The sequence below is a fragment of the Salarias fasciatus genome, chromosome 22 (assembly GCF_902148845.1).
Source record: "Salarias fasciatus chromosome 22, fSalaFa1.1, whole genome shotgun sequence".
NCBI classification, from domain to species: Eukaryota; Metazoa; Chordata; class Actinopteri; order Blenniiformes; family Blenniidae; genus Salarias; species Salarias fasciatus.
The window spans coordinates 5,843,786-5,864,414 of record NC_043765.1 but is presented as its reverse complement, the minus strand read 5'-3'; positions in this window follow the sequence as shown (position 1 = coordinate 5,864,414).

The window sequence follows — 20,629 nt, the reverse complement described above, 5'->3', positions numbered from 1 at the left end:
AAATGTGAAAGAAGGCAAAACAAGTTTACATTGTGTTGTTTATCTGCAGGGTTTCCCGCTGCTGCTGTTGGAGTTGTGGTTGTTCTTTTACTGCTCCTCCTGCCCATCGCTGGACTCTTCCTCTGGAAAAGATGCCGTCAAGGTAAAGAAGAAACATTCATTTCCTCATTTAAAGACTTTCTGACTTCTGTAGTCTTCAGCTGCCAAAGTGACACATCAGGTTTAGTTTTAGTCTTCCAAACTGTTCAGGAGCCTTATTTTTAATGCTCCAGTGACGGAATTACCTTTTATTGTTTCTGAGGATAAATTCTGAACAAATCTTTCTCTTTACTTTATTATTGATTTTAAGATTATATACTCAACACAAACAGCTTGACAGGAATCAGTGAGAACACGTTTTCCTCTTTTAAACATGAAACTTTCTTTTCTGGCTTCTGAAGCTGTGAGCTGATTAAATATTTGTCTGTATTTTTCTTGACAGATCAGTGAGAAGCAAACCATGTTAGAAGCAAGAGAATTAACGGAGAATCAAGTGTCTTCCTCTGATGAACATTAAAGGTTGAAAGACAAAGTTTCAGTGGAAATCACCTTGTTCTTCAACTGTCTTTCCTGATGTTCAACATTTGTCTGTCAGTCATGATAATTTAATTAAACTAAGATATTTAATTGGTTCATCACGGGTAATGTAGGAATATTTTTCAGTATCATAGTAGAAAAATGCTTTTGATCTTTATGTTTGTTTGGATTTCACTGGAAATTGTTTTTTATTTTCAAATCAATTTTGAAATCACTGCAGTGACCTGTATGTACATAATAGCTTAATAATGAATTTGTAGCCACGGTCCTCCATGCTGCAGTATTCCACGCAACATTCTTCTATTTGTTTTTGTTTTTTTTCCACTTTGCACAGTCCCTTTACGTGTGAATATGTGTGTGTGTGTTGTATATGGCTGCTGCTGTGAATTTCTCCACTAAGAGATAAATAATGTCTTAACTTTAATCTTAAATCTCATCTGGAGTACCAGGGGTGCTGTGGCACTTTTTGTGGATTACAGCTCAGCGCTCAGTAAGATCCTCCCTCACAGACTGGTGCACGAGCTCTTGTCTCTTTTCTTATCTCACCAGTCAGGTGGAGCAACCTGAGTGCCGACTCAGCACAGTGCTGTACGCTGAGCTCCCTGCGCTGCACACATGACTGCACCCCCACCCACTGCTGAGTTAACACTTCCCACCACAGCAGGGAAGAAATGCAGACTTCACTTCCTGAAGCTGAGGAGGAGGAGTAGCATCTCACAGAGTCTTCTGGTGTCCTTCTGTCACTGCTGTATTGAGAGAGAGTGGTCCAGCAGCGCCAGGGCTCAAAACATCATTGGGTTCCCTCTGCAATCATTGGAAGAACTGACCATTCACACCCTGGAACACTTCATTTGAACTGCTGTCGTCAGACTTACGACCAGGGCCGGCCCGGGCTTCGGAGGCGCCCTAGGCAAGCTCGAGACCAGGGCCCCTTGGGAGCGTGTATTTGGAGCGGTCCGGAGAGTTATTGAGCGGGGGGCGGGTGCTGGGGAGCGATGCCGAACGATACCGATCAGTGCTGAGCAGCGCCGAAAGGCGCGGTGCATCGGACCGCTGCACAGCGGGGCACACGGAACACAGGGCGTCGCGGCGTCCCTTTTACGACCGCGGCGCTCCCCCCCCCGGGACGTGGCGCCCTAGGCGGCCGCCTAGTTCGCCTATGCCTAGAGCCGGCCCTGCTTACGACACAGAGCATTCAAGAAGTAGGAAAACCAAACTTTTAAGGACAGTTTCTGTTCAACAGTCAGCTATCACCACACTTTCCAAGTGCAATGACACAGTGACTGTGAATGATGGGTGTCTGCTTGTGTTTTCGTCATTTTTGTTCAGCACTATTAGTAGATTTGAAAGTGTTTTTCATCGACGTACACATTACTTTCAAATTCCGTTTGACTTGGATCATTATTTTTGTCTTGAACATATGAAGGATTGTAGAAAAATAAAGGACTTCTAAAAGTGTTTTCAGTCTATTTGTTGGTTATTTGAAGCTTCAGTGGATTTGTAACATAACAGAATATTTCCTGAAGATAATTCAGGAAATTCAAGAACAGTTTTTTCTCCCTGTGGTCTATCAGACAAGCTGCTCCCACATCGCCCGAGGGGGTCTGGGAGCAGCTTGGCAGCTTTAAAACTTGACTGGAATGCAAAAAAAAAAAAAAAAAAAAGAGAGACAGAAAAAAAATATCAGTATGAACGAAGCTCAAGAATATTTCCATGTGTTTCTATATCCTATTCTATTTTATGTGCAAAATGACTCACTAAATATAAAATGACTTGGATGTTTAAAGGAATACTCCGAAGATTTTGGACCCACGCCCTATCATTTACAGAGTAGATAAGCTCATAAATACCTTTTTTGTGTCCGTTCGTCCAGTGCCTGGCTAACAGCTGTTAGCATCGTAGTTAGCTTAGCTCAACTACGGCAGGTGAAGAGGAGACAGAGCCAGACTGAGAAAGTGGACAAAATACTCCTTCCAGTGGTCCAGGGGACGGCGTATTAGCACATGAAGTAAATCCGAATGGTTATAAAACTTTTTAAAAGACGTGTTTTTTTTTTCAATCCGTTAAAATAATGTTTTGATCCACACAGACGTGCGCAGTGCTCCGCGGAAGGATATACCGGAGCACAGCAGTAGAAGCCATAGACTCAGCCGCTGTGCGCCGGTATATCCTTCCGCAGCGCACTATGCTTGTGCAGATCTGTGTGTATCAAAACACTATTTTAAAGCTCGGGTTGGCGATTTGAATGAGATACATTTTTTTAAATACTGGTTAAAATGATCTTTATGACCCGATGGGAAACAATTCATAGCGTGTTCTTAAAGTAGTTTGGAAAATATCCGCTATCTACAGCAGGAGTAAAACGGGAAAAACAGCAACCAATCGTCTTGACGGGACACCTTTTTTTAAACCAATCAAATCCCTTCACCATTCGATCTGCCCCCTGCGCGTACATGTCAATGGCGTGCACTGACCCTGATTCAGTGCGCGTAGAAGGACGGAGCGTCGTTGCAGAATGGCGGAGAAGAATGTTTGGGGCTTTACTTACCGGTGAGTGCGCCATACTTGGCATAGTGCAAATAAAGAAAAACGAAGAAACGAAGCGCTGAGGACAGGTTACGCCAGGAACGCACTGGACGCGGAAGTGCTGCGCGCGGAACGTCTCTGCGTCTCCGCTCCCAACGGAGCTCCTCCAATGGGGTGGGAGCTGGGCGGAGCCTTGGGAGATGCGACATTCATGCTACATGCTAGTTTTCCAAGATCGCCAACCCTAGCTTTAAGTGATTGAAAAGAAAACACATCTTTTAAAATGTTTTATAACCATTCGGATTTACTTCACGTACTAATACGCCGTCCCCTGGACCACTGGAAGGAGGATTTTGTCCACTTTCTCAGTCTGGCTCTGTCTCCTCTTCACCTGCCGTAGTTGAGTTAAGCTAACTCTGATGCTAACAGCTGTTAGCCAGGCACTGGACGAACGGACACAAAAAAGGTATTTATGAGCTTATCTCACTCTGTAAATGATCGGGATAGGGCGGGGGTCCAAAATCTTCAGAGTATTCTTTTAATGTAAAGGAATTCATAATTTTGAGTATTTATCTTTGTGGAAAACATCAAAATTGTCAACAAAGGAAGCAACAACAACGAAAAGTCAGAACGATTCCAGCTGTGCCCCATCTGAAGAAATGATCACTTTTCCACACAACATTAATGTCTAAAATGCAGATGTTTTTCAACAAAATGTGGTCAATGAAATTATTTTATGTGTCTTGTTGAATCAGATCCTGTTGTACACTTTTTTGTGAGTTTTCAGTTAAACAGGACTGAAGCTTTACTGTTTACTTTACAATCTTTAAATGTGATTTTTTTATTAGAGGAATGTGAAAAAAAACAAACAGTTGGTGCCATGGCCAGGCTGAAAGAGGAACTGCAGTGTTGTGTTCATGACACTGACCACAGCACCACCATGTGGCCTGCTGACTCCTGCAGTGGTACATTTCAGTCATACTGAGATGACGGTTGATTTCTTGCTTGCTGGTGTTTAAACCTGACTCTACGTGGCTTCAGCTCAGTTCAAGCTGACAGAGACACAAACAGAGCAGAGAACTCACCCTGTTCATGAACAAGTGGAGCTGTAAGGCAGGAACACATTAGAATCACCACGTCTGCCAGGACTTACAACTGGAGGCCCTGAGTGCACCGCTATTGCTCACCCCGGGAGTTTGAACATGATGTTGTGCTCAATGTGTAAAACCCACCAATGCAGAGGAAATGTGCGATGTCATCCACTGCATTGCTGCTAAATTGTACAGGGTTTTTTTTCAATTGCTTAAAAACAAAAAGCAAAAATTAGGCACAATTTTCACAACCTTTACTTCTGTCCCCAATCGCTTGACTCCATTTGTTACTACTTTAGATTTCCTTGTCATTTTAGGACTCTAACTTTCCTTCTTTACACTCTGATGTTAATTTCACATCACCTTGTTGTCAAAACACAACACACAAGTTTTCAGGTTTGCACACACTTCTCACATAAAATCTGAAAGCATCAATCCAGGACACACAGATATGCAAATCTCTAAACTTTGGTCCCACTGCTTCAGTCAGTGGAGGCTTGTGGAGATGTGGTACCCTCTAGTGGTACCTCTTCTGCAACTTGATGGCAACTCCCATGACCAATTGCACTTGAAGCACATGAAGCCGGGGTGACCACCTGCTCATGAGTCCGATGGGGGACAAGGGGAATGATTCTGAGGGACAATGTGGGACACCGCCCAGCGCGGCGGCGCCCCCACCCAGCGGGCAGACTCACTCACTGATACCGGTATACAAAGTTACAGCAGATCCCACTTTACACGGTATATTACAGTTTTTCACAGTTGCTAAAACACATTTCTTGAACCTCCGTCCATTTTCTCAAAACCTGAAACACAAATCCAGAAATCCACACTGCATTCACACAACCTCAGACATTTCTGTCAGAATCAAACTCTCACCTCAAAACCAGTTCTCCTGTGTTCAAAACCACACTATGCGTTCAGATCTCACACACAGCAGGTAAAAACATGTTCACCTCAGATCATTCATTAGACTCTACATGAAATAACTGAGGACACAGCAGCAGTCCACACTCTAACCTGCTGGGTTCTTTTCCCAACACATTTCCTGGGTAGCCCTAGACTTTGTGCAGATTGGGTCACTTTTACCCAAAATGAGGTGAATTGTGTTGACCCAGCAGAGAGAGTTGATGATTCTGTGGCTGAAGCGAAGAGAAGAATCACCATTTTCAACATTCCTGCAGCTCCTTCTCCTTCTTGCATCTGGAGACTTCTGGCTACATAAACAACAGAAAACTGGAGTCCTGTGTTCTGACTGAGGATTATTGAAATGGCTAAGAAGGAAAAGACATATGACATCCCTCTGTCTATGGACTTGTGTGGCTGTGGCTCAGTTGGTAGTGTGGTTGTCTTGCAGTTGTGAGGTTGGTAGTTCAAATCTTTTCCTCTACATGTCAATGAACTGCACTGAACCCCAGCTGGCTTCCAGTGGAGGGTTTGACAGCCTTGCATGGCAGAGGGAGCTTGTGTGTGAATTCTAAAGGATTACATTTTTAAAGTAACCTTCCCAGACCCGCTGATAAACCCTGACCCAGCATCAGGGTCAACTCTTCAGCCCAAATGGCTGCTGGGTAGAAATAACCCAGCTTTGGCTCGGTCCCTTCTGGACCCAGCGCTGGGTCAGCAGTTTCACCCAATGTGGGTTAATTTTACAGTAACCAGCAGTTTTAAGAGTGTGTCGTGCACAGAACATGTTTATTTTACGTATTGGAAATGCATTTAGCAAAAAACAAACAAAAAAAAAAAAAAAGCATCTAAGTCAAAGTGATATCTAAATTCACTGTCATGACAAAAAATAAATACAAAACAAACAAAAAAAAAGCACACTCCTGCATGGTCACGGTCAAGGAGATTCAGTCTCCACATCTTGTCTCTGTGCGCACTTGGTCTGATCTCATCATTAGAAATATGTGTGTTCAGTTTTGAGTTGTGTGTAAAAGATGACAGTTGTGTTGGAGTTGTGTTCACATTTTGCTGCCAGTGATTACAATTCTGCAAAAATGTTGTGAAATGTGTTTAGTGGCTGAGAATGTGTCTCAGGTTTGGCAAAAAAGAGCAGATGGGTTTTTGCAAACTGAGCATAGGACCTGAACAGTGTTTAAGTTTTAGACTAAAGAGTGTTTGATTCGAAAAATGAGTTTCGGCCACTGAGAGTTTGGTTCAGGCAGTGGGGTTTAGTGTTTTAGCAATTGTGAAAAACTGTGATGTTAATTCTTGTTGCCCTGTTCCCCTCACAGATGTAGTTGCTGCTGTCTGCTCATAACAGGCCTCCTTGTTAACCCGTTTTGCCCCACTGGCAACAATTGTTGCCAAAGTTTATCACTGTTGTTTTTGACTCACAATAAAAAATCTCAAAGGTACTAATGCAACTTTTCCCACTTAAATGCTAGTAGACCACTTAGACAAAGGTTTTCATTTTTAAAAAATCATTTCCAAGTGCTTCCTGTCACATGACATCATCTGCTTCCTGCTCCTTCCGGCTGAAGACATGGCCGACGCAAATCTTCCTGGAAAGAGGTAATTTTCAAACATTTCTAATGATTTTCCAACAGCCATATTTATAATTATTTAATCATTGGAGTCTCTAGAGTAACCCTGAACCCAAAAATTGTACCTAGGATAAATATTTTTTTGTTCATGGGCTTATTTTTATGAGCGGCAACAAAAGTTGCCAATGGGCACATAGCTTGTCACTAACTACAGGAAAACACTGTCTGCAGGATTGCTCCTAATTTACTTATTTAAATTTGTAGAATGATGTACAGTGTCTCATTTTAGTCCTCTTAGAATACTCTTTCAAGCTAAATAAGTTCACAGGTGTTCAAGGCCTGTGTGTTTAGGATTTTTATATCTTATCATATATCATTTTGTTGCTAGCTAACATTAGCTTGTGTTTCACTGAAGTAAAAAATGTTGCTGTTGGATGATGTTGGAGGTGCACTTCTCTTGGCACACAAGTACTTTTCATAGCCAATGCCCCCCCCACCCCCACCCCTGGGGTAGGATGGATGTTATTTAGCAATATCACAGTCGAGTCTGTGATCTTTGACTAGAGGTCATCATCGCTACTGCTCTTCAGTCGACAAGAGCAACAGTGATGATATCCAGACCAACATCAAAAACTAAATTATGATATTGCTTTTCCAGAATATTCTACATATGATGCTTTAGAAAGAATGATATTGATGATTCATCAATAAAATCAAATGTGAACTAAAACATGGCACATTCTTATATCTGTCATGCTTGCTTTGTCATTCATTTAGGTCCTGGAAAAGTGGGCAGGAGGATCTCCTCTGCTTCCAGAGGCTGACAGCCCAGACCCTCCTCCATGGAACAAAACCAATTAGGCAGGGTAGAAGATCTTCAAAGGCATTGCTGATAACTGGTTTGATAGTTTCAACCACTGGGCCTTCAACAGCAGCAGGTGCAACGAGTGAGAGGCAAACGAGGCCTCATGAACCACTGTCTGTACTATCTGAAGCCACTAGATGGTGCTGTATGTTCAAGAATTGTGTGAAAGCACACTTCATTGTCAGTCCTTCAGCCTCCACTTTAAAACCAAGAGACTCGTGACTACAGAAAATGGAAACCACGGAAAGTGGTTCAGGAGGCCTGATTTACCCCTCACTAGGTAGAAACCATGCAAGAACTGTGGCGGCGCACATCATTAGCACGTGGAAAGTGTGATGTTCCACCTCATGTGGTGTGCTTCAAGAAGTACCACAATGAGTAGAACATGTATGAAAGATGATGGAATTTATGGCAAGAAATTTTATGTAGTATGTGTTTTTAGACGTTCTAAGAAAAAACTGTTTGCTGAGGTGTTGAGTGTAAAAAAATGAGAATAAAAAAACATTCCAAATTGTTTGTTGTTTGGAATTTTATGCAGGGAGAACCTGAGGCTCCATCTTATTGTTATTGTTTATTCTGACTATATTATTATTTTGTTGTTATTGTCATTCCTGTATTATAGGTGCCATTTGACATAGTGACAAGGTATGTGCCCACTGGCAACAATTGTTGCCAGTCATAAAAATGCAATTTTTTTCAAAAAAAAGAACAAAATGGAAATAATAAATACATAACTTGATTCAACTGGACTCAACTGATAAAATGATATGCCTTACAACTCTGAAAAAAATTTGGGCACAAATGGGTTAATGAGCCCTGAGCTTTCAGTGTGTTTTGCTTTTCCCAGGTTCTTCCACTATTGACTCCAAATCACTTGTGAATCGCATCACTACAGCGTCGGATTCAGACACGACATTTTGTTTTAGCTTTCCATATTTTCAATCGTTTGTTTTAATATTTTTATGAAAAATACAGTATTTTAGCTCAATAACTCCCAGGTTATTTGATCTACTGAATCCAAATCACTTTGAATCACATGACTACACAGTCTGGTTCAGACACGCCTCTTTGTTTGCTCTGGTAATGTTACTGATCATTTTTATTAATATTTTTATGAAAAAAGAGTTTTTTCTCAATAGCTTGCAGGTTATTTTACCTATTTATTCCAAATCACCTGTGAATCCCGTTACTGTAGCGTCTCTGTCAAACACAGCTCTTTGTGTTAGCTTTAAATATTGCAAAAATGTTATATTAATAAGAGAGATAAAGTATTTTAGCTCAATATCTCCCAGTTCATTTGACCTATTGACTGAAAATCAGCATTAGCACAAGCTTTCCTTCATTGACTTTGTTGTTCAGTTTTGTTTTTATCACCAGTATTCCTGTGTTTTCTATTAATTATGAATAAGGTGAGTGTGATCCGCAGCAGGAAGTCTTTTAGACTCACAGCTTTTGTACTTTTGTTCCTTCAACTCATTTTAAGGATTTCAGGTAAAATTTAAATTCAGACATGAAAACAGTAAATCTGGGGGATGATTTCATGACTCTGTACTTGTGGATAAAGAATTTTGCTCGACATAGAATCACATTACAGCAGAGTTCATCAGTTTTGTTTTGCAGAATCACACCAAATGTTATGTTGTCTGGAGAAAAGGAAGTTAGGAATGATGGAATCATTTGTTTGATCCAGTTGTGAATATTAAGCCAGAATGTCTGCACTACATCACAAAAGTAAAACATATGGTCCAGAGCTCCCCAGACTGCTGTCACATCACTGGAGTTTCCTCTGAAGCTCCAGCATCCTGCTGGCTTCAGCCTCTGCTGGACCAATCCTGTCTTTCTGGCTTCTCGCCACTAGAGGTCAGTGCAGAGCAGCGGCTCCACTGTGAGCTGAGGCTTTCTCACATCCACCTGGATCTTCCCTCCACCAGGCTCTGCCACACTGTGGCTTCCAGCAGGTCACATGACTGGCAGGAAGGAAGCCCAGCAGGCCCAAAAGTGGAGACGCTCCTCTGCTGAAAGGCTTTGCTCACAGGTCAAGGGTCAACTGTTCTTCAGCTGACAGGAGGTCACTTCCTGTTGAGCCCAGGGGAAGTTAGGGGACTGACAGCCCTCAGCAGCAGCTAGGAGACTGGAAGCTGCTTTTATTAAGTAGACTGGAGGATCAGTAACAGTAGAGTCAGTTACTGTGGATCATGGACGATGTTCTGATGAGCTCTGAAGCCTGATTGAAAGAACTAAAATCGGTCATTATTCTATAAATGGTCACAAAGCTGACTAAACTACAAGAACACAACAAAACACAACTACCAAAAACACCACAACATCAGAATAAACCACAAAAATCTTGCAAATCCCATCCCAAACTCCCATGATGCATTGCAGCTCCACAGTCATTTCTCCCACCGCTGCACTATTTGATACTTTCTACTAGTTAACTTGTTAACTAGTAGACTGTTGTTTGTTTGATGAAGGACTCGGTTCTTTTTAAAGCAGCTTGTTCTCGTCCAGTTCCTGCTTTTTGTTCAGGAGTCAAACTCCGCTGTGTTTCGTTTGAGGAACTGACTGAACCACAGGCCTGGAGGCAAAGATCGAGTGATCAGTGAACAAAGTTCTTCATCAGTGAGGAGCTGTTCATGCTGTCTGGCCTGATTCACACTCAACGTGTAGAAACAGATGAAGCCGTGAACAAAACAGCAAACCCTCCTGAGAGGAAGCAGAACTGGATCCATGAGGCCAAACGTCTCTGTTTGAGTCTCTGGAAGGATCAGCACAGCACAGACATCATGTTTCAGAGCAGTCTGTTCCTCCTGAAGGGGCCTCAGCAGGAGGTGACCGTCTTCTCTCAGATCTGCTGAATCCTCGTGGTCACGCTGTGGTTTGGGTTGTGCTCGTCAGGCTGTCTGCTCCTTCATTGCAGGATTGATGGAGGAGAAGCCACGCAGACCTGCTGCTGGAGTGAAGCTCGTGAGTCCAGCGGAGCGTCAAGTTCCACTTTTAAAACAGCAGGACGCTTTCTGACAGGAAGAAGTGATGTGGAGCTTCTATCAGAGACGCTGGGAGGGAATCAGACCGCTGACCCAGGGCGTGGTGCAGCGGCTGAGTCTGGCAGAATCAGAAGAATAGTTATTGTCATTATGCAAAAGTACAATGAAATTTGGAGAGCTTCTCCTTCAGTGCAAATGTAATAAATTAAAAAAGGGCATAAATAATCCATAAAAAGTAGCAGCAGCCACAATGGCAGGCAGAAATATCACAGCACGAGGGACCAGGTCGTTGTAAATCCGAGTTCAGGGTGAGGATGGCTCTGGGGAAAAAGCTGTTTTTCAGTCTGTTCGTTGTTCCCGTACCAGGTGGAGATGCAGCAGGTCAGCAGGCTCTGAATGGACGAGCGGTAGAAGGCAGCAGCAGCTCCCTGTCCAGGCTGTTCCTCCTGAGGACTCTCAGGAAGTGGAGACGCTGCTGGGCCTTCTTGATGACAGCTGTGACGGTGGCCGTCCAGGAGAGGTCATCGGAGATCTGGACCCCCAGGAACCTGAATGTGTGGACCCTTTCCACACACTCGCCGTTGATGCGGGGGGGGGGGGGGGGGGGGGGGGGGGGAGTGTCCAGTTTTCTGGCCAGTATGTCCGGGATGATTGTGTTGAAGGCCGATCTGAAGTCCACAAAGAGCATCCTGGCGTCGCCGTGCCGTTGTTCCAGGCGGCTCAGCACCACATGCAGGGCTATGGCGATGGCGTCCTCTGTGGATCTGTTCGCCCGGTATGCGAACTGGTGGGGGTCAAGTGCAGGGGGGAGACAGTCCTTTATGTGACGAAGAACCAGTCTCTCGAAGCACTTCATGATGATCGGTGTGAGGGCAACAGGGCGATTGTCACTGAGGCTGGATGCGGGGGACTTTTTCGGGATAGGGATGATTGTTGCAGATTTCAGGCAGGTGGGGGGACTGCTTGGGCCAGAGAGAGGCTGAAGATCCTGCTGAAGACTCCAGACAGCTGGTGTGCTCACACCCGGAGCACCTTTCCAGGTACACCGTCAGGGCCCGGGGCCTTCCTGGGGTTCACTGCCTCACATCCTGCTCGCCTACAGTTAGTGGGGGGATGGCAGGACTTGGTGGGGGTGGGGCCGGAGCAGGGGAGTGTCGCTGTGGTGTTACAAAGCGAGGAAAGAAGCTGTTGAGCTCCTCTGCCAGCGACACACTCAGGGCTCCTGATGTCATCACATCCTTTGAAGTTTGTGATGAGAGAGAGAGAGAGAGAGAGAGAGAGAGAGAGAGAGAGAGAGAGAGAGAGAGAGAGAGAGAGAGAGAGAGAGAGAGAGATCTGAGGAAGTCATTTGACAGTCTGGCGTCCTGTCTAGGTGAAGAAGGCAGACACGCGTATTTTGTGTCTGATTTGAGGAAGTTGAAGGAACTTGGATGCTGACGATGATTCTCTGGAGGTGAGAAGCACATCAGGCCTGTAGAGACGCTCGGTCTGGCTGTGAGTGTTTGAAGCTCGCTACAGGTGCTGATTCTGGAAGTGAGTACAAATACGGCCTTATCGCCTCACCATGCAGAGGTGCTAAAGCCATTTGTTTGCGTCAAGTGACACTTTTGTGGTTTTCCACAGAGTTTTTTCCCAATGTGTATTTAGTATGGTCAGGTCAATCAGAGAGGTTGACAAACGGATGAAAGAAATAAGTTAGATTAGATTCCCTCCTTCCGTGTCTTCTCACAGAATGTTCTTTAAAGCATCTGAGTATCGACCCGTTTTGCTGTTTTTTGGGGGCCAATTGTATTCCGGGGCATTCTTGCAGGCCTGTACTACAACCATTTCCTGCTCCTTAGTGAAGCAATCTTTATTCTTACGATGGAGTCAATAACCCCCCCTGTGCAAATAGATCATGCCGAAAAACTACTCTGGGATTCCTGTTCTCAAATGAGTGGACTTTATGGTGAATGATACATGACAAAGTTAAGGAAAAGCTTCTTACTTTAGCAGATGTGATAACACGGGTACTTCACTGTAAGAACAGACTGATGAACAGGTGTCCGAATATGCAGAAAGATTTCTTAAATGTTGGAAAGAAATGGTAAAATTAAAAGTGTCGCATAAAGCTGAACCCTTCTTTGTGTCAATGATCATTAATGGACTGGGAACACAGGATGCTGATACTTTAAAGAGTTAGCAACCCCTGACGTGTTTTCATTGAGTCCTGCGGATTTACTAACAAGGACTAGAGAATTAGATGCAACTGGATTGTTTGGAAATCAAAAAAAAAAAGAAAAAGCTAAGATTCATGCTGTACAATACACAACTCTAGGAGAGGCTAGACCGTTTGTATCAACACAACCAGGCTTCAGAGGATGAGGACGAGACAGGATGAGACCAAATCAACGACGATTTAGGGGCCGACGTTATTATAATAATACTAATGATCAAACACTGGCAAGGGTGAAGAAACCTCAATGATACATGCCATTATCAGAGACTGTGAGCAAAGGAAAAAAAAAAAAGAGATGAAGCTAAAGTAGCTAGACCCCCCGGAGTGCCACAAGTGTTGAATCAAGGCCAAAACTCAACAAGTACCAGAGACAAACATTACACCATTTCTGTGGAGAAAAACTTCTACACAATGAAGAGGCCGACAGTATTGGGACGCTGACAGTGATCAAATAATAATAATGATGGTTATTCAGGCACAAGTTTCAGATACACCGGTAGAACTACCAAAGATTTGTTTAAACATTAAAGGGAAACCAAAAAAGTTTCTCATAAATGTAGGTGCATTTCTCTCTTGTATTCATCAACAGGAGATATACTGTCCATGAAGTAATGACACTGTTCAAACTGTCAGCATTTCTGGTGTCCCACCAAGAAAACCGCTGTCAAAACTGTTACTGGTCGAGATAGATGGCTGGAAATTTCAACATGTGTTTGTGATTTAGAAATGTTTTCATTATTAGGAAAAAGATATGCTATCAAAACTAAGATTATATAGAATTTGTGCTCCAGAGTGAGTAACAGTAAAACATCCCAAACATACATCAGACAGTAGGACAATATTTCACTGTTTGGCAAAAAGCAGCCTCTGTTTTTCTAAATGTTGATGTGGTGACTTGACTGTTCACAGTAGAGGGAATCAGAACATTAGCATCCTATCAAGAAGACCAGTTGATAAACCATTCTCAGACAGAGTAGCAAAGAAGGATGAATTAGTAGAAAGTCCACAAATATTGTTTGTCTCTCTCTCCAGAGGGACTGATGTTATTATTAAAAGATGTGCACGGAAACATTGAACCATTCATCTGTGCAGTTACAAATGATCATTGGGACAGCGACTAAAAATGCTTGACATTTGTTAGCAGTTTCTTCATAGACAACCAGATGATCAAAGAGAGGAGAGGAGGAAAGGTGAGCCCGTCTTCCTATCGCAAAGGTCTGCCTGAAATTGTTTGAGAGGTCTTGTAACAAAAACTCTGTTCCTTGGAAAATGTACCCTAGCCGGTTTATGCAGAGTATAGGTGTCTTGAGATGATAAAAATCTTTCACATCTTCCACCCTAACTTTCTTCATGGCACGCTTTTCTGCCATCTGTGAGTACAATATAAATTCACCCCCCTCTATCCGTCTGTCTTGCTCCTACTCATCTCCTCAACACCTAACCCATCGTAAAAACTTCAAAGTGCAGTTACAAGTGATCACTGGGACAGTACGGGGACTAAAATGCTTGACATTTGTTACCAGTTTCTTCATAGACAACCAGAGGAGGAGGATAGCAACTAAAATGTTATTGTTTGGTCGTATGATGAGGACACTTTGCATTTTTGTTCATTAAAATCCTGCAAAATACAACGAAAGCAGAGGTTCATTCAGCTGGATGTGTTGTCACAGCCTCCGTCAGTTTGAGCGTCTGCTCCATCTAAATTGTGGACACAGCAGGCAAATCATGTAGGACTGCTGGATATGGAACCTTATCAAGCAACAATTAACTATGCAAAATATCCTGTTTGTTAAAACAGTATCCCTGATCAGAGGAAAAAGAAATGGCGATCAGACCAGTGGTTCAATCAATGCTGAAACGAGGAGTCATTGTGCCATGTGTGTCCCAAACAACACCCCAATAAAAATCCCATTCAGTAAAAGAAAAAAAAACAGTGGCTCTGTAATTCGGAGATGGTTCAGTTTTAAAGTATCAGACGAGCTACAGAGTCACGTTATATGTAGGGAGTGCTATCAAGAAGATACAGGCAAGAGTGGAAGCACAACAAATCTTTTTCACCACCTAAAACAGTGGAGCAAACTGCAGCACGGAGTGATTACTGTCTGTCAGAGTAGAAAAAGAGTGAGAAAATGTATATTGAGCTGATATTCTGTTTTCTTGTGCAGCTGGTTGAGACTGTTCAGAAAAGAAATTGCTACAGGAAAAGCTAACGTAAAGCTGATGTTTGTATTTGTTTCTTAACATAAGCACTTTATTTAGTTCTTTCTTTGTTCTTATATAAACGCTGCCCTTACATGGGCTTGTCATATTTTGTTCTTTGGTAATGTTTCTGTGGATTTGTTAGAAAGGAGAAGAAAATCTGTATTTGCAAATCATGTAGGATTGCTGGCTGTGGAACCTTATCAAGCAACAATTAACTATCCGAAATATCCTGTTTGTGTTAAACAGTATCTCTTATCAATGGAAAAAGAACTGGGGATCAGACCAGTGGTTCAAACATTGCTGAAACGAGGAGTGTCATGTCTGTCTCCAAACACCACACCAAGAAATCCCGTTTTGAAACCAGGAACAAAGAAGTGCAGATTTGCACAGGACCCGAGGGGGAAAAAAATGTCAGCGTCATTCCTTTAACTCCGGTTGTACCAGATGCTATCTTAGTATCAATACCAGCCAGAGCGAAATGGTACACAGTTGTGTATTTGTGTTCTGCTGTACACAGGAATACTTAGGATTTGTTTAGTTTCACCTTCTGTGACCAACAATATCGCTTTACAAGATTAACGTTGTTTGTTTTTTTCGGACAGTCCAACCGTCTACGCTGCAGCTGTGAGACAGCAGCTTTCAAAGCTGACATTACCTGCTGACTCGGTTTTGTTTGGCGTACATCGACAACATCATCATTATTGTCTCTTATACAGAAAATTGAATTTGAGTTTGTGAAAATTATCAACCAGTTATTCTGTTTTTATTCAAGCGCGTGTCTACGCTTCCTGATTAAGTTTGTGTGGCTTTATTTTGAATATTTAGAATGAGATTCTGTCTTTGAATGATTTTACTATTCATTTATACCTTTTCTTGTATTTTATACACTTTTTTAAAAACCTTCCTTCCTTTTGAGTTGTATTTTCAGATCTATATATTAGAACTTGGGTGGATGTGAAGGTTTTCCAGTGATCACGTTAACTGGGAAATATCAGGGAATTTCACGATGCTTATCACAAAGGACACGACATGTTTCAAAGTTTTGAGAGCAGTAACTTAAAATTTCAAGTTAGGAGCAGATTTGGTTATCTTCAAGTCACAAATAGTAACACTTTTGATTATTTGCTTTATATGTTAAGATAAAACCTGAGTTTCTTGTTTAGATCATAATTTTTAGGTTCACCTCTGGAGAGCTTTCAAAAGGTCATATAACCATCTGAAGTGCTACAGACACCCGGACATATCTGTTTGTAGTAAAATGTAATATCAAACAGACTGTTTGAAAATTGTATGATTGAGAAATGTTAATGAGTTAAATGTTAATGAGTCTTTTTTTCCCTTTCTGCAGCTCCGGCTCACAGAATGAACCTTCGATCACTTCGTCGTCATAATCTTTGAGTTTATATACGCGGAGTACGCACAATGCATTCTGACACCGTAAATACTTCATCCGTGAAACTCTGTTCGTATTTTTTTATCGAAGACCCCTCGCAACTTGGATATTCTGACAACATCGCCGACCTTAAATCCTGTCTTTATTATTTTTTTTCTCTTGTCTCGTGGTGTAGGAGTACCGTACAAATTGTGAAACACTTGAAGGCCCTTGGTCACATCAACCGGACGCATTTTTATACTGCTGTGGTGAGTGTTATTATAGCTTTTTACTAAGTCTGGTAGGACTTCCACGTACCGACGCGTGTTCTTAGCAGTGAAATATCTCCACATTCTGGTCTTTCAACCATGCAGGCTTTTAGATCACTGGCTGTGGCATAATGTATGATTTTGTGTTTCCTCATCAGAATCTTGAAACTTTTGTTGAAAAATTCTCTTCCTGCATCAGTCTGTAGTTTTTCAGGCGTCTGGCTCTCACGAAAGACGGATTCAAAGGCTGACACCACCTCAGCTGCAGTCTTCTTTCTCAAAGCTCGCACGTACGCTAATTTCGAAAACCCATCGATGACCTTGAGTAAATAACTATACCCGTCATTTTCATCCGCTAACGCTCACATATCGCAAAGGTCTGCCTGAAATTGTTTGAAAGGTCTTGTAACAAAAACCCTGTTCCTTGGAAAATGTACCCGAGCCGGTTTATGCAGAGTATCGGTGTCTTGAGATGATAAAAAGTCTTTCACATCTTCCACCCTAACTTTCTTTCCCGTCTCATCTTGAACCGCTTTATGAAGCCGCTCTACCCCGCCGAAACTACCAGGATGACTCGGCTTGTAATATAACCTCTTCATGACACGTTTCTCCGCCATCTCTAAGTACAATATAAATTCACCCCCCTCTAACCGTCTGTCTGGCTCCTCCTCATCCCTTCAGATGTGTCAACACCTAACCCGTCGTAAAAACTTCAAAAGACCTCAGACGGAAGGAAGTTTTGGGGGGGGGAACAAATGCGCAGTGGACATACGGTGGACAAATGGTGGACAAATGGCGAGGGGAGGGGTTTATTAGGGGGCCATAAATCTTTCGGTTTGACATATAATATAGTAGATACTTTTTTTCCCCAGAACAATGGTGCCCCCGCCTCGCACATAGTCCCCACAGGAACAGCGGCACCACAGTATACAAAGACATGTATAAATGTGTGTGTGTGTGTGTGTTCGTGGTGGTACCACAATACACAAAGACAGGAATGTGTGTATCCTGTATCAAGCCGGTGAACAGCAGGCTGTTGTGGGGGCAGCATGGCCCCATCCCGACAGCGGTGAGGGGGGGGGGGGGGGGGGGGGGGGGGGGCTGCCTCAGCCTCAGCAAACAGTGATACGCACCTGGCCTGCACACGAACACAGAGGCTGGAACAAGTTGAGCGGCAGGAGGAGCGCGGCGGCTCCCCCGCCTCTCTGCCCACTGCGACCCGCCGGAGCAGGGGTGCGCGTGATAGATCAGACGCACGTAATGGTAACAGTACGATTGTGCACGAGGAGACTGTGCCTTCTGCCCACAACATACATCACTGATCGGCTGCTCAGCCGAGCTACGTGCTAACGGTCGCATGCTACCTCTCGCCCACCGCATCCGCCTGCTAGCGACGGCGTAACCCGCGGGAGCGGCTGTATCCCCCAGTAGCAGACAAGAGAGACACTGGCCTCTTACACCGCAACACACATCACAGGCTAGCTGCTTAGCCAAACTAGGGGCCGTACGCCGCCACCCGCCGCTTCCTTGCCAACCGCGGCCACGGCGGTGGCACCTCACATGGCGGGGAGCTCAAATGTGGCTTTACAACAGTCAGAAGCACAGTATCACACCAGCCAGACCGCCGCACACTTCCTGAAGCCGGGTGAAGGCCGTGAGTAGCGTCCCTGAGCCCCAGCAACACCGACCACGCTACAACGGCCGCGGCCGTCAAACAAACCCGGGGGGAGCAACCCGCAACCCCCCATCAGTCAGGAAGAGTAGTAGATTCAGCAACCTCACCTTCAGCCTGGAGGTTATGAATGAATCTCTCACTGCAGGCAACGCTGCCTCAGCGTTGCAGAGCAGGTGAAGGGGACCGCAACACGTCACAGCCTTTGGAGGGCATTGGCAGCTCCGACCTACATGGTCACAAGGCTCCCAGCGACGGTGCGTCATGATGCCGTACAGGCATGTCCCGCAATCCACAATGTGTACGAACTGTACGCGAGAAAAAACTAGGAGCCGATTCCGGGCCAGAGAACCAGTATTTATACGGTTCCGGGGTTACCCGGGGAGTCACGAGTGACGTTTGTTGGTATACATACTCCAACTGTGCATGCGCGAAGGGAACATTCCAGTGCTTTAAGCACCGCCTCTGGCAGTCAGTCGGAATGAAATAGAACCAATAGATAATGAGGCTACCTCGTTATTGATTGGCTAAAGTAATGTTGGTTTTACAACCTCCAGAGTTGATTGATGTTTTTTTTTTTTTTTTTTTTGATCAAAACAAGGCTGCTACAGCTTAGGAACACCATTTTTTAGCTTTAATTCATTTTTGTTCGTAATAAAGATCTTCCATACAACCATTAAAGCTTGGGTAGACGATGTTGAAGAGCCTGCAAGATTTGAAAGTTGCACACCTCAACACATCCCCCCTAAGCAGTGTTGTCAACTTCCCAGTAAGGAAAGTAGCTATTGGCTGTCCTATAAGTCGCTAGATAACGTCATCACCTAATTTGCATAACTGGCAATTTGCATATAATTGTAATGGACGCTGTAGGAGAGAGGAATAACGTCGTGGGAGAAGCAAAAAGTGAGCTAAAAACACCCTAAATATGTTTAGAACTACAAATGAACTGACAATAGTGTGACAGTGAAGAAACATTTAACATGTCTATCCCGCTCTGTGACTCAAGATGGGAGCAGCGGCGGATTTGCGCACACTAGATTCATTTGAAGTGTGGAGGCGGAGTGGCGTGGGGCTCCTCTCTGCTCTGACTGCAGCAGGGAGCGCTGCGTGAGACTGACTGCTTGAGAGTGCTTTGGGACGGGGGAGGGGCTCACACAGCACCCACTGCTCATTGAGGACAGCAACGAGACGTCCTTTCACATCTCCAGAGCACCAGAAAAAGTCCCTAAATTTGTCGCTAGTCGCTTTTTTAAAAAAAAAGTCACTAGAGGGGTCTGAAAGCTCGCTAAATATAGCGACAAAGTCGCTAGGTTGGCAACACTGCCCCTAAGCTCCTCCTATTCCAATCAGTGCTTGGCCCAACGCCACACCCCCACGAACGTGACCATGCATCTCAACAAGGATTTGACAGGGCAGAGAGCGGACCCGGCGATTTCGTCACATTTTGGTCATATACTAAAGAACCCCATGTCTCATTCCCCTGTAAGTACACTATAGTAATGTCGCAATGGTTTTCATGTATATTTATTTTTGCATCGCACCACAGCATGGCTTTGCAGCCTCAGCATGAGCTTCGGAGCTCATGCCTCGGGGGGGCTTCTGATTGGTTTCTTAAGAGCGGTCCGCGCTTTACGATTGGTTGGAGTTTTTACACTCCTGTGGCCGCTACAGTTGTCGGATTTTTTCCGCACCTTTTTCCATACACATAATGTATTGACTTCTCCCAGAGGGCAAGGAGCATTTCACTCAGTATGACAAGAAGTGCTTTTGGACAACATCATCTACCCTGTCTTGAAGTGTAGCCCAAAGAGCTATAATCAAATGAAGTGATACATTTGTTGTCTTCCGAGAATGAATTTCTGTATGATTTTAGCCGTTAAAAAAATGGAGTCAGAATGATGTGGGACCCAAGGTGAAGCTCTGAAATAGGACGATTTTCCTATTTTCAGGAGAGAAAATGATATGCTGTCTGTTATATTGTAGTCCATTCCAGTGGTGTGATACTCTTATTTTTCCTTTGTTTCTCATTTTACTCATTGTGTAGCTTCAGGTTGTTGTACTTTATTTCTTATTCTTTATTTTTTTTTACATCAGTGTGGTTTAGTACCAATTTCATTAAGGTTTTTTTCCATTGTCTTTACAACAATTGTGAACCTTTTATTGTAGGACTTATGTTAATAAAGAAAGGATTCTGAAATGTCTGTGTTGAAAGTTATTTTGGTCTTCATATAATCTGTGCAACAAAATAATACTAAAGTCAAACAGACCCTGCAAATGCAATGACTACCGTTGTAAGATCTGGCTGCAGGATGATTAAATGATGTAATGTGTAGAAAAAGCAAGAAAATGCTGTAAACCACGC